We start from the raw sequence: 12,286 nt of genomic DNA on the forward strand, positions 1-12,286 counted from the left end.
GAAAGTACTGAGCCGAGGTCAGTATTTAAGGCCGAGGTCACGGTATTTCACCATACGGACCGACCTTAAGCTGGTCAATAATATATTTATTTTTTTCTTTACCAAATTCTAACAGAAAACAAGAGCGCCCGAAAGGGAAAACTGAGCCGAGCCGCCATTTTGAAACCTCATTCGCGGCTGTAATGCAAATTGCTTCCTCCTCGGTATACAAGTGCACTTCCATGGCAGGAAAAAAACTACATTTTGCCGCCTATGTAGTCCCCTATTTATACAAATAGGAGTCATTCAGGATTCAGCCATGTTTTTACTCGGCGCTAGCAACAGTTACAGGTTTTAGCTTTCTCCTGAAATGTTTTCTTTTATGTCTTCTTTCTCAGGGTATTAAAACTTGCTTTTGCTGTGAACACTGTCGTTATCGTTATCCATGCTGTAAAATTAATGCTATTCTCCTGAGAAATGCTGGCAAAAACATAAGATTTTTGATAATCTTATAAATAAATCTTATAAAAAAAATAAACATTGACCAAAAAGCCTCTATGTTTGTTGTTGTTGTGAACGAGTGAGTCGCCAGAGGTCCGTAACTGGCTCGCCAGCCAATCAGAGTGCAGGATTTGATGGAAACCAGACCGCGAAAAAAATAATGAATAATAATACTGAAATATATGTGATGTGCTTAGCGTTTCTGGTGCTAATTTGCTATCTGGTGCTGTATTTTCAGTATTGAGGTTAGTGCATCTGTGATCAGCTGCAACGTTGTGACACTAGCATTTAACAGACAAAACAAATTTGACATTATCCAAACAAAAGGGATAATAGTCAGGTTTCACTCTTAGCTTCGAAAAACAAAAGCTTTTTTTTTTTCCAATTACCATTTTGTAGCAACATTCAGAGTTCATGAGAATTCAAACAGAAGTTATGGAGATGTTCTTGCAAACTTTAGACTCCAAGCAGCGACACAAGTTACAGTAGATTAGCTTCGGAAGCCGATCCATTTGAGCAGAGGAAGTGAGAAAGCTAGACAGGTCGAGATAAAGGACTAGCACTGCTGCATCACTGTCTTTAGGTAGAGATGAAGCTATGGATACTATCAGCAAGTAGTCAAACGGAATTGTGGGTCATTTAGAAATTTGTTATCCAAAGTGAAAAGAAACCAACATCTTGAAGAAAGACATTTAAACTTGAAAGGTTGATGAAGGGTATTTGGACGCGACTGAAGATCACATGTTGAGTGTAAAAGTTATTCTATCCACATTCACTGGATATGAGCAATTGTGTGCTCTGATTGGCTACTCTACTACTAGGGTATCAGCTCATATACCATGAGTAGAGAAAAACAACATGGTGGAGTGTGTTGGTGAACCAACCAAGGATGAAATAAAAACTCTATGAAACAAAACCCCCAAAATTGTTATCAAGTATTTAAAAGAAACAAAAATAGCTAAAAGAATATAACTTATATTTTTTCTTATAGCTCCTGTTCCACACTCCAGCCCAGTTGGTGACAGTAATGCACCTTTAAGTTGGTTTGCCAACCGCCAAAAAAATCCGAAAGAAGAAGAAGAAAAAGACCCCCCCCCCAAAAAAAAAATAGGGAATGAAAGTATTTGATGTAGTGCTGTCAAGCGATTAAAATATTTAATCGCGATTAATGTCGCGACTGTCATAGTTAACTCGCGATTAATCACAATTTAATCACACATTTTGGGCGATTAAATTCAGGACAGGTTTCGCTCCAATGAAGTTTGTTTCAGGATCAGAACATTTAATCGCACGAAGGTGTTATTGCAGAGCATAACATGTCTTGTCACAGCCACTGCAAAGTCGGGCTGGAGCCGCCGATGGGAAAACGAAACCTAAGCCGAGCACCGTGGCTCTTCATCCCGAGGCGCGGGGCTAGCGCGCCCTGCCCGCGCTGGTTCTTTGGGGGGAGGGCAGAGGACTCTGGCTGTGCGGGGCGTGGCATTACAGTCTAGCTGCTATCGTTTTTCTAAGCAAAGTCTCTGTTCCAAGTTCCTGGCAGTTTCAAAAGCTTATGAAAAACCTACATCATGTCACAGAGCGTTAATCTCACGATAAAAAAATTATCGCCGTTAAAATTGAGTCAGGTTAACGCGATAATAACGCGACATTTTTGACAGCACTAATTTGATGGTAAGAACATATCTTTTTTTCCCCCAAGAATTATTATTGTAGTATTTTTCACAAATTGCTACTGTCATTTTGCCAGTTTGTTTACATTCTAAGTGGAGATTATTTTGTTTTGTATAAAGTTTTTATTTGTCAAATTTGCAAAAAATAAAAATAAAAAGGTTCTGTTTCTCAAAATCCAGTGACTGTGGATAGAATAAAACAGTTATTCCACTCAATCTCATCGTACATGGCTTATAGCCAACTCGGTGCTATGCGCCTCATCGGCGATCAGCTCATGTACGACTTGATTTCAGGGAATAACTGTTAAATTTGCAACATTTTCCTTAAAAATCTACAACGATTCAGAAGAACTCCAAGCAGTGTCACGGTCACCATGTCTGAAAATGTGCCATTCCCTTTTAAGTCCACACACTTTTAAAATCATGAAAATCATTTTCAAATTTAACATAATTTTTACAGTCATGTAACACCAAGTATTTTTAACAAACTGGTTATTTAAAAAACTGTCTTGCTCTGTCTTCGGCTTGGCTTTAACCCTCATCTCCACTCCATTTTGGCTGATGGACTTTATTTACACTAAAGGAAAAACGGTGTAAAGAAGACTTTTGGTTCCAAGCGTTAAAATCTACAATTCACACCAGATGGTCCTGCAGCATGTTAAAAAATGTGGACAATATTCTTACTACAATCTAGCATACTCAGTATTATTCACAGTGATTGCCAGGATGGGGCAAGTGTTTATCGTGCAGGTGATGTCATGAGTTCTCGTGGGTGGAGTCATGAGTGTCATCGGGGACAGCAGTTACAGTGAGGAGCTCAGAGCTGGGGAAAACTGCAGACTGGCACTGATTTTATTGTTGTGGACAAATGATCTATTGCTATTCATCATGACAGTAGCACACACACACACACAATCACAGCTATACAGCCTCAATGTAAAAAAACCTCTTACAGTGCAGCTATAGGACTGTCACTGTTTCTCACACATTCTCTATCACATGATCTCTGTCTCTCTGTTTGCCTCACTATTTATCTCTGTCACTTCTGCTTATTTTCTCTCTTTGTATTTCTCTCTCTCTCTCTGTTTCTCTTGCTCTTGCTCTCTGTCTATCTGTTTATCTTGGAGTGGCACAGTGGTATAATGGTTAGCACTATCACCTCACAGCAAGAAGGTTCTGGGTTCGAGCCCAGTCGCTGCCGGAGGCCTTTCTGTGTGGAGTTTGCATGTTCTCTGTGTGGGTTTCTTCTGGGAGCTCTGGTTTTCCTCACAGTCCAAGGATATGCAGTTGGGCTAAGAGAGGCTTTGCACCATCACATGACCCCATAGCAACGGTAACTAGTGCGCCATGACGGGGCATGCTTCTAGTGCTTCATTCAGCCGAGTTAGTTGTTATGGATCAGTATGGGAAGGTTTTGCTGTGTTTTTGGATGTACAAATCATTTTGAATGAAACAAAGACATCAGATTTTTTAATTTACCTAAAGTAATTCATCATCAGGGAAAAAAACTAGAGAGATTTCTAAACGTAGAAGGGAAAATGGGGGAAAAAACATTCGGTGGGGCTCAGTGTCAAATGGAGAGGTCAAAACCCTATGGTATGCTCACTTCATTTCCACAAAGGTAAGAATTTAAAAAATAATAATTTCACAACTGCAGCAAGGGGCTCATTCTTATACAGTGAAGTGAACATGAGCAACAACACAGCAGCTCTGCACAGTCTCACCTTCACCATGACTTAAAAAGTGCATTTACATTCAGGGATCCTTTGGAGCACATTGAGCACGTGCTTGGGACCCAGTCGTTATGGGAAACACCTGACGATGATTTGAGTGCAATCAGCACACGCAAATAAGGACACATACCCCTTTTCCACCAAATCAGTTCCAGGGCTGGTTCGGGGCCAGTGCTGGTGCTGGTTCACAACTCGTTCAACTTGCGAGCCAGCTGAGAACCAGTTTGCTTTTCCATAGCTCACGGTGCTAAGGGAAGCCACGTCATTACGTCGCTGTATACGTCAGTTACGTCGCTACGTTTGCATAAACCTTGGCGCGAATATCGAAGCAAAAACAACACGGAAGAAGCAGCAGCAACAACAACAATAATAATAATAATAATAGATGACTTCGCGTTTGTACAGCTGCTGCTTCTTGTCGCTTAAAAATGGCGATCTTTCGCGGTCTTGTTATTGTTTTTGGTCTTAACAACTCCGCCCCCCGCTGACATAAGCGGTTCTTTCCTCTGGCCCAGCAGAGAGTTGGTGCTAGCCTGGAACCGGTTTTTCTGGCCCCAGAGCCAGTTCTTTGTCAGTGGAAACAGAAAACCCGGTTCCAAACTAAGCACTGGCCCCGAACCAGCCCTGGAACTGCTTTGGTGGAAAATGGGCAACAGAGACTTTGTGAAGTATTCTGTCAGGTATGCGGGGGTAAATGGCTCTAAGTGCAGGAAGAGTGTATTAGCAGGCATGATATTTACAAAAAACGAAACCAAAAGCAGAGTCATAAACATGGCTACAAACAAACATGACAGTGATATTGATAATACTTCCCAAAGCCTCTGTGTCCTTATATGCATGTGCTGATTGCGGTCAAATCAGTATCAGGTGTTTCTCATAATGACTGGGTCCCAAGCACACGCGCAATGTGCTCCGAAGGATCCCTGAATGCAAATGCACTTTTTAAGTCTCGGTGAAGGTGGGGCTGTGCAGAGCTGCTGTGTTGCTCATGTTCACTTCACTGTATAAGAATAAGCACCTTGCTGCAGCTGCGATGTTTTTATTATTATATTTTTTTAAATTCTTACCTTCGTAGAAATGAAGTGAGCATACCATGGGGATTTTGGGCTCTCCGTTCGACAACCGAGTCCTGCTGAATGTCTCCCCCCCCCTTTTCCCCTTCTATGTTTAGAAATCTCTCTAGATTTTTTTCACTGATGATGAATTACTTGAGGTAAATAAAAAAATGTTATGTCTTTGTTTCTTTCAAAACGATTTACACATCCAAAAATGCAGCAAAACCTTCCCATACCGATCAATAACAACTAACTCGACTGAATGAAGCACTAAAAGTGCGTCCCCTGTCATGGCAGCATAGTTACCGTTGTTATGGGGTCATGTGATGGTGCAAAGCCTCAATTGGCTACTCTAAATTGCCCATAGGTGTGAATGTGTGTATGAATGGTTGAGAGGAGAAAACCTCTATAATAATCCAGTAGAAGGCAATGGGAAACCACTACTGCGATGTTCTCTAGAAACTTTAATGGCTAGAGCTGTAAGAGTGGTCACATCACTGCAGTGATACACCAGAGAGAGAGAGAGAGAGAGATCTGTGTATCAGTGTTTCTGACACCATCTCTTTCTCTTACTTCTTCTAATCTCTCCTCATTGTCTATGTTTCTCTCTCTCTCTTTCTCTCACTTCTCAGGCACACACCCACCCACCCCCAGACAAACCAGAAGTGTAAAAAAAAAAAATCCAAAACACACAGCTAATAATAAGCTAACAAGGAAACAAGGAGTGCCTTGTTCCCGCTTGCACTAATGTTCTCTTTGCAGTCGAGCCCCTAAGTACATACTGAATGATATTGATTTGCTCATCCCTGGCATGAACCAGCCTCAGCAGGATCTGACCAATGTATAATATAAACACATGCCATTTAGAAGAGCCAGTCCACCTTCCAACATAATTTTAACGATGTATCGAGAGCCTAAGCTTTGTTTCAGGGTTTATACAAGCAACATTTTTCAACACCTCCAAGTCTGAAGCCATGGTTCTCTGCCAGAAAACAGTGGAGTGCTCCCTCTGGGTGGGAATGAATTGCTGCGCCAAGTGAAGGAGTTCAAGTATCTCGGGGTCTTGTTCACGAATGATGGTAAAATGGAGCGTGAGATGGATAGGTGGATTGAGGTGGTATCAGCAGTAATGTGGGCGATGTACCGGACCATCTTGGTGAAAGGGGAGCTGAGCCAGAAGGCAAGGCTTTCAATTTACCAGTCAATCTACGTTCCAACCCTCACTGATGGTCATGGCCAAAAGGATGAGATCGTGGATACAAGCGGCTGAAATGAGCTTTCTATGTAGGGTGGCTGGGCTCACCCTTAGAGATAGGGTGAGAAGCTCAGACATCTGGAGGGATCTCAGAGTAGAGCCGCTGCTCCTTGATGTCGAAAGCAGTCAACTGAGGTGGTTCGGGCATCTGATTGGGAGGCCTCCTGGGTGCCTTCCTTTGGAGGTTTTCCGGGCATGTCCAACTGGGAAGAGACCTTGGGGTAGACCCAGAACATGCTGGAGAGATTGTATATCTCATCTAGCCTGGGAATGCCTTGGGATCCCCCAGGAGGAACTGGAAAGTGTTGCTGGGAAGAGGGACGCCTGGAATACCCTGCTTAGCCTGCTGCCACTGCGACCCAACTTCGGATAAGTGGAAGAAAATGGATTAATGGATGGAAATTATTCTTGAATAAAAAAAAAAACACGTTGCGCATTAACACATTATTATCCCAGCACTACAGATTAACATACATTTTCAGGAATCCGTCATCCATCAAAAAGCAAAGATGTTTTACAGCATTCGGTTTTAGGATTAGGTTTTTTTTTTGGGGGGGGGGGGCTTTTTTCACCTTTATTGGATAGGACAGTGTAGAGACAGGACAGGAAATGAACGGGAGAGAGAGACGAGGAGGGATTGGGAAATGACCTCAGGTCAGAATCGAACCCGGGTCCCCGGATTTATGGTATGGCGCCTGAGCCACAACACCCCCTAGGATTAGTTTTTAACTTGGTCCTGAACCATCACCCTTCTGCAAGGTAAGGCCAAGAATGTACACACTCACAGTTTACACAAGAGTGAGTCATTTCCGGCACCTGCTTCTGCTCTGAAACCACAGTTTATTAGCGAAATACTGCATAAAATTGTTCACACAGAGTTGCTGAGTTGTCTATCTGTAGGTGTGTGATGATCACAAGCCCATTCTTTTGTAAATATGAACTTCCTTCTTTGTGAAATCTGAGATAATGGCATGAGATGCTTTAGTCTCTCGCTGTTCAATGTGCTTATGAGACAAATAATCTGTATTTGGTATTCTTTGAAGTGTCTTCTTATATATATATATATATATATATATATATATATATATATATATATGTTTATTTGATATCATAGTGCTGTTGAATGCTTGATTCTGATTGGTCTGGAGGTGTTGACATAACAACAACTTCTATAGCAATGATTTACACATCACCCTGTTCAACAGATGCTTTAAATGAATGGATTAAAATGGATTACATGACATAATCTGTAATAAAACTGCTTATAGTTTTTGGAAAGAGTCTCCAGTGTCAGTGATCATAACTCCGGTTCACGTCGGGCCCTATTACATCACCTCAGCGTTGATTATTTTCCTAAAAGTATTCAATTATTTTCTACCCTGAGTGCAAAATATCATCCTCACTAAGGGATGTGGGAAAGATGTGCGGATTTCACGGATACACAAGAAGCAGGAAAGCATATACACAACTCTGACATTCCAGTAACTCATACTGAGAGAAGACAGGAACGATGGCGTCATTTCCCCTCCAGCTCAAGCAACAAAGTTTCTCCAAGAAAGCTGGATTTGCTTGAAAATAATTGCTCACATATCACACGTGCATGAACATCTCACAAACTGCAAACGCCATTAATTTGTGAATTTGCTCTCGTGTTGTTTTAGCAATGTGATAATGGTGATTTAAGTGATCGTGTTTCGGTGTTTCAACAGCGTATTATGTGAATTTCCTTTTATGCTTTTTTTGATTTTTTGGATGTGTCTGATGGAGAAAACATAAAATAAATATTTTCCTTATATGTTTTATCACAATATTAATAATGAACTGTATATAAACTCAACACTTGTACATGCCATATCAGATAACTGTACATGACACTGCGAGTTTAATGTAACTGTACATTAGGGTGGTCCCAAAATTTTTTTTTTTAGGATTTTGTTACGACCACCTTATCTTTTTTTACATTGCCTAAAAGAATTTATTGTGCGAAATTTGGTTAAGATTGAACAATGTTTAGAGGTGCCACAAAGCCATTAAAGTTTTCACTCAAGACACAATATAAAATAATGTGGCTTATTAACTGTTTCATATTAATACAAACAATATAGTAATATAACTTCCTGTGTTCAAAGTACTGTAACAATAGCTATTACTTGTCTGTGATTTTCTAAACCCTTCGGTATTATGGTATCTTGTGGAGATAAAAGAACACACTAAGGACTTCCCTAGCAGAAGGAAGCTTTCTCCCAGACAGTTCCTTGGAAGTGGGACCAATTAACCAAACATAATTGTCCTTTCTGGGGTGGGGTTTACATTAGACCGTATCAGCGGATCATCAGCTTAACGTTTTTAAAACGATTAGTGTGTACACAGCAACGCCAATACACAATTTGCGTGCACACAGCAACACCAATACACGGATACGCTCGGCTCCGCAGGCATCCTGCGCTCCAAATCACTCCGCCCTGAACAGCGAGTGTCCTCTGGATGGTGCGCACTCCGGCCCTGCGCAGCTCACAGAGCACGCGAGTGGCGCGCACAAGCAGTGATTCGGGACTGAGCCGCTGTGTGTGTGATCTCAGTGCATGTCGGGCATGCGCGTCACTTACCACTTGCAAGTGGAAGGATGGCAAGCCTAAAGACAATCATAACTACACAATGGGCAGTATTTGCATCAGTATTTGCAGTATTTTCATACTTTTATACTCTTTAATGAAAGGTGATACAAGGCGGAAGTCCGCGCCGTTTTTCAGCAGTCGTGTCACATGACCAACGCCAGCGAATCAGGAAGGTGGATGTCACAGTGACGTTGTCCAATGACGACGCCAGCTAGAGCTCAGCACAGCGTATCCGCGTATTCTCAATGTTTACACAGCACCGGACCACACATGATCTGGATTGAATACGTGGACCCTGGCGGATTCCCGTTTCCCGGCGTTTCCAGGCGTTTTAATGTAAACGGACAGTGCATCCGCGAAGAAAACGAGACAGATACGGTCTAATGTAAACTTGGCCTGGGTTTGTGCTTTGCACCACCGGTGCTACTTGTATTACTGTTGCTAGCCATCTGAAAAACATAGAAAGAAAAACATTCACAACTTCATCAGCATATTACGATCAGTGCTCATTGTTTAAGAACCCCTTAGTGCATGAAAGTTAACCTTCTATCAGTCTATAAACTCTTCCTGCCTCTTCTTTTTCATAGAAGTGGCATATTCCCTCTAGAACTGTGACTTTTTGGGGGTTTGAGATCTTCTCTGCAACGGTCTACGCACCAACTAACGTTAATGGCTTAACCCGATTTGCAACCTCGTGTGGCACCTCTAAATATTAACCAATTTTTCTGAAATTTTGCTTGTTGCCTTCTTTTAGCCTATGTAAAAAAAAATGGTAGGGTGGTCGGAATGTTTTGGTAAAAAACAATTTTCACATACATTTCAGGACCACCCTACTGTACATACTATTTATTTACACTCACCGGCCACTTTAATAGGAACTTGTTCTTGAGTCAAAGGCCCAATCCCAATTCTAATTTCTACCCCTTCCCCTACCCCTCCCCCTTCCCCTTGGCCCTTCCCCTTGAAACTGAGCTACAAGGGATAGGGCTTGAAATTCAACCCCTACGTATTGGGATAGCCCTTCAACGATCGCATACGTCATCGCGTACCTCCGTCAGCGTTTACGTTAGCAAAACGCGACCAAATGCGTCATTGGCTGCGACCAGCCGCTACAGTCAGAGCGAGAACCAGAAATCTCTGCTGGCAGGGTGTGATTTGTTAACTAACACCACTGAATGGGATATCTTTGGCGCTTCGTGCACCACATCCGACAGAATGAGGTGTCAGAACACTCATGTAAACAATAAAAGCGAGAATAACAGAACAAAACGTACGCAGTCAAGCAACCGAAAACAATACTCACTCCCAAAGCTTTTTATCAGCAGCTTGGATTTCAGAAATCGCTGCTCATTCTCAGCTCGAAAGCGAATCAAGCGGCGTGTTTCCTCTGGATAACAACTTAAAACACGTAAATAATGGAGAAAATACATTTATGACAATCTTCCGCTGCGGGAACCGCCATCTTTCTGAAATCCGCATGAAATCTCGCTGAAATCCGCATGGCATTGTGGGAAATCACTCAAACCCCTTCGTTCGGAGTCAGCTCCAGGAAATTCTCCGTTTGGAGGGGTACAGAAGCCCTACCCCTTCCCCTACCCCTCCGCGTTAACTGGGATTGGGATACCCCTACCCCTTCACGTGAACGCACAAAATGGAGGGGAAGGGCCAAGGGGTTGGTCCAAGGGGTGAAATGGGATTCGGCCTAAGATTCCTGTTCTTGGCTGCAGGAGTGGAACCCAGTATGGTCTTCTGTTTGCTGTTGCATGCTGAGATGCTTTTCTGCTCACCACGGTTGTAAAAAGTTGCTATGAATTATTATATCCTTCCTGGCATATCCTTCAAACCGATGTGGCCATTTTCCTCTGAGCTCTCTTATCAACAAGGTGCTTCCATCCACTCACTGTTTTTTGTTTTTCGCACCATTCTGTGTAAACTCTACAGACTGTTGTGTGTGAAAACCCCAGGAGATCAGCAGTTTCTGAAATACTCAAACCAGTCCATCTGGCTCAAATCATCACCCATAAAAGTAGTCACACTTTGAGATCACAATTTTTTCCATTCGGATGTTTGAAGTGAGCATTAACTGAAGCTCTTGATTTGTATCTGCATTGTGCTGCTATCAAGGGATTGGCGGATTAGATAACTGCATCAAACTGCAAGTGGATGGGTGTTTCTAATAAATTGGCCAGTGAGTGTATATTATCTTTATTCTTTTAGTTCAAAACTTATTTCAAAACTTGCACAGGGAAAGTTACTCGCATTCAGACTCAGACCTCTTTAAAACAATTTTCTGGAATCCCCTTTCAGATTATACAAATGACCTGCATCTAGGGTTAGAAAATAAGGACCAAATACAATTAAAAAAAAAAAACTTTGTCGTCAAATCTACTAAAAAACAAGAAATTATGTACAAATTATCTCATCTCATTATCTCTAGCCGCTTTATCCTGTTCTACAGGGTCGCAGGCAAGCTGGAGCCTATCCCAGCTGACTACGGGCGAAAGGCGGGGTACACCCTGGACAAGTCGCCAGGTCATCACAGGGCTGACACATAGACACAGACAACCATTCACACTCACATTCACACCTACGGTCAATTTAGAGCCACCAGTTAACCTAACCTGCATGTCTTTGGACTGTGGGGGAAACCGGAGCACCCGGAGGAAACCCACGCGGACACGGGGAGAACATACAAACTCCGCACAGAAAGGCCCTCGCCGGCCACGGGGCTCGAACCCGGACCTTCTTGCTGTGAGGCGACAGCGCTAACCACTACACCACCACCACCGTGCCGCCCTGTACAAATTATAAGATAAAAAAAGACTAATATAATAATATATGAATGAGAAGATGGTAAGAATTGAAATAAACATCTAACAGGAGTCTGGTATATTGTGTATATTTTTGTACACGAATAATCCTAGTTGTAATTAACACATTAATTGCTTCAAATGTAGTTTAATGTAACAAAACAGCTTATAAAATAGCACTTGATGTAGGGTAGGTGGGCAATGGTCCATAGATTACCTGATTAACTTTTGGGGGTAATCAAGTCAAGGTCACTGGAAAGGTCAAAATAATTTGTTTGTTTGTTTTTGCAATAACTCTCTTCAAATTCATCATTTTGACTTCAACTTAAAACCAAAATGTGAATCTTTCAATTCTGCTTCCAACCATATGCTGTATGATGGGGTAGCTTGGACATTCTCTGTAGCAGTTGGGGGTTAAGGGTCAGGGGGGTCAAGGTCATTGGTTAAAATAACATATTTTCCATTATAACTCAAAAAATGGTTGCCGGTAGACAGATGTTTACTATTATGAACATATAGGAACTTCCATATGGCCTTTCATTTGGCACCATGGTCTTTGACCTTGAGTGACCTTGAAGGGTCAAACTCAAGGTCACGGATTTTCAGAGGGCTGTAACTTGAAAAGGGTTGATGGTAGACTGATATTTACCAGTATCAACTTATAGGAT

At 42.0% G+C, this 12,286-nt stretch overlaps 1 protein-coding gene across 7 annotated transcripts in view; it reads right to left on the bottom strand.

The window, feature by feature from the left end:
- zgc:162952 (PKc_LIMK_like_unk domain-containing protein) overlaps positions 1–12,286 on the bottom strand; it is a 75,673-nt gene that overhangs the window by 42,611 nt on the left and 20,776 nt on the right. Inside the window, exon 1 of one of the 7 annotated variants that reach the window (XM_060906710.1) lies at positions 5,897–6,007. The exons of the other annotated variants lie outside the window; for them this stretch is intronic. The gene's annotated coding sequence lies outside the window, so the exon portion shown is untranslated. Of the gene's footprint in view, positions 1–5,896; positions 6,008–12,286 lie in introns of those variants that run through there. 7 annotated transcript variants of the gene reach the window in all.

This window comes from Neoarius graeffei, chromosome 24 (assembly GCF_027579695.1).
Source record: "Neoarius graeffei isolate fNeoGra1 chromosome 24, fNeoGra1.pri, whole genome shotgun sequence".
NCBI classification, from domain to species: Eukaryota; Metazoa; Chordata; class Actinopteri; order Siluriformes; family Ariidae; genus Neoarius; species Neoarius graeffei.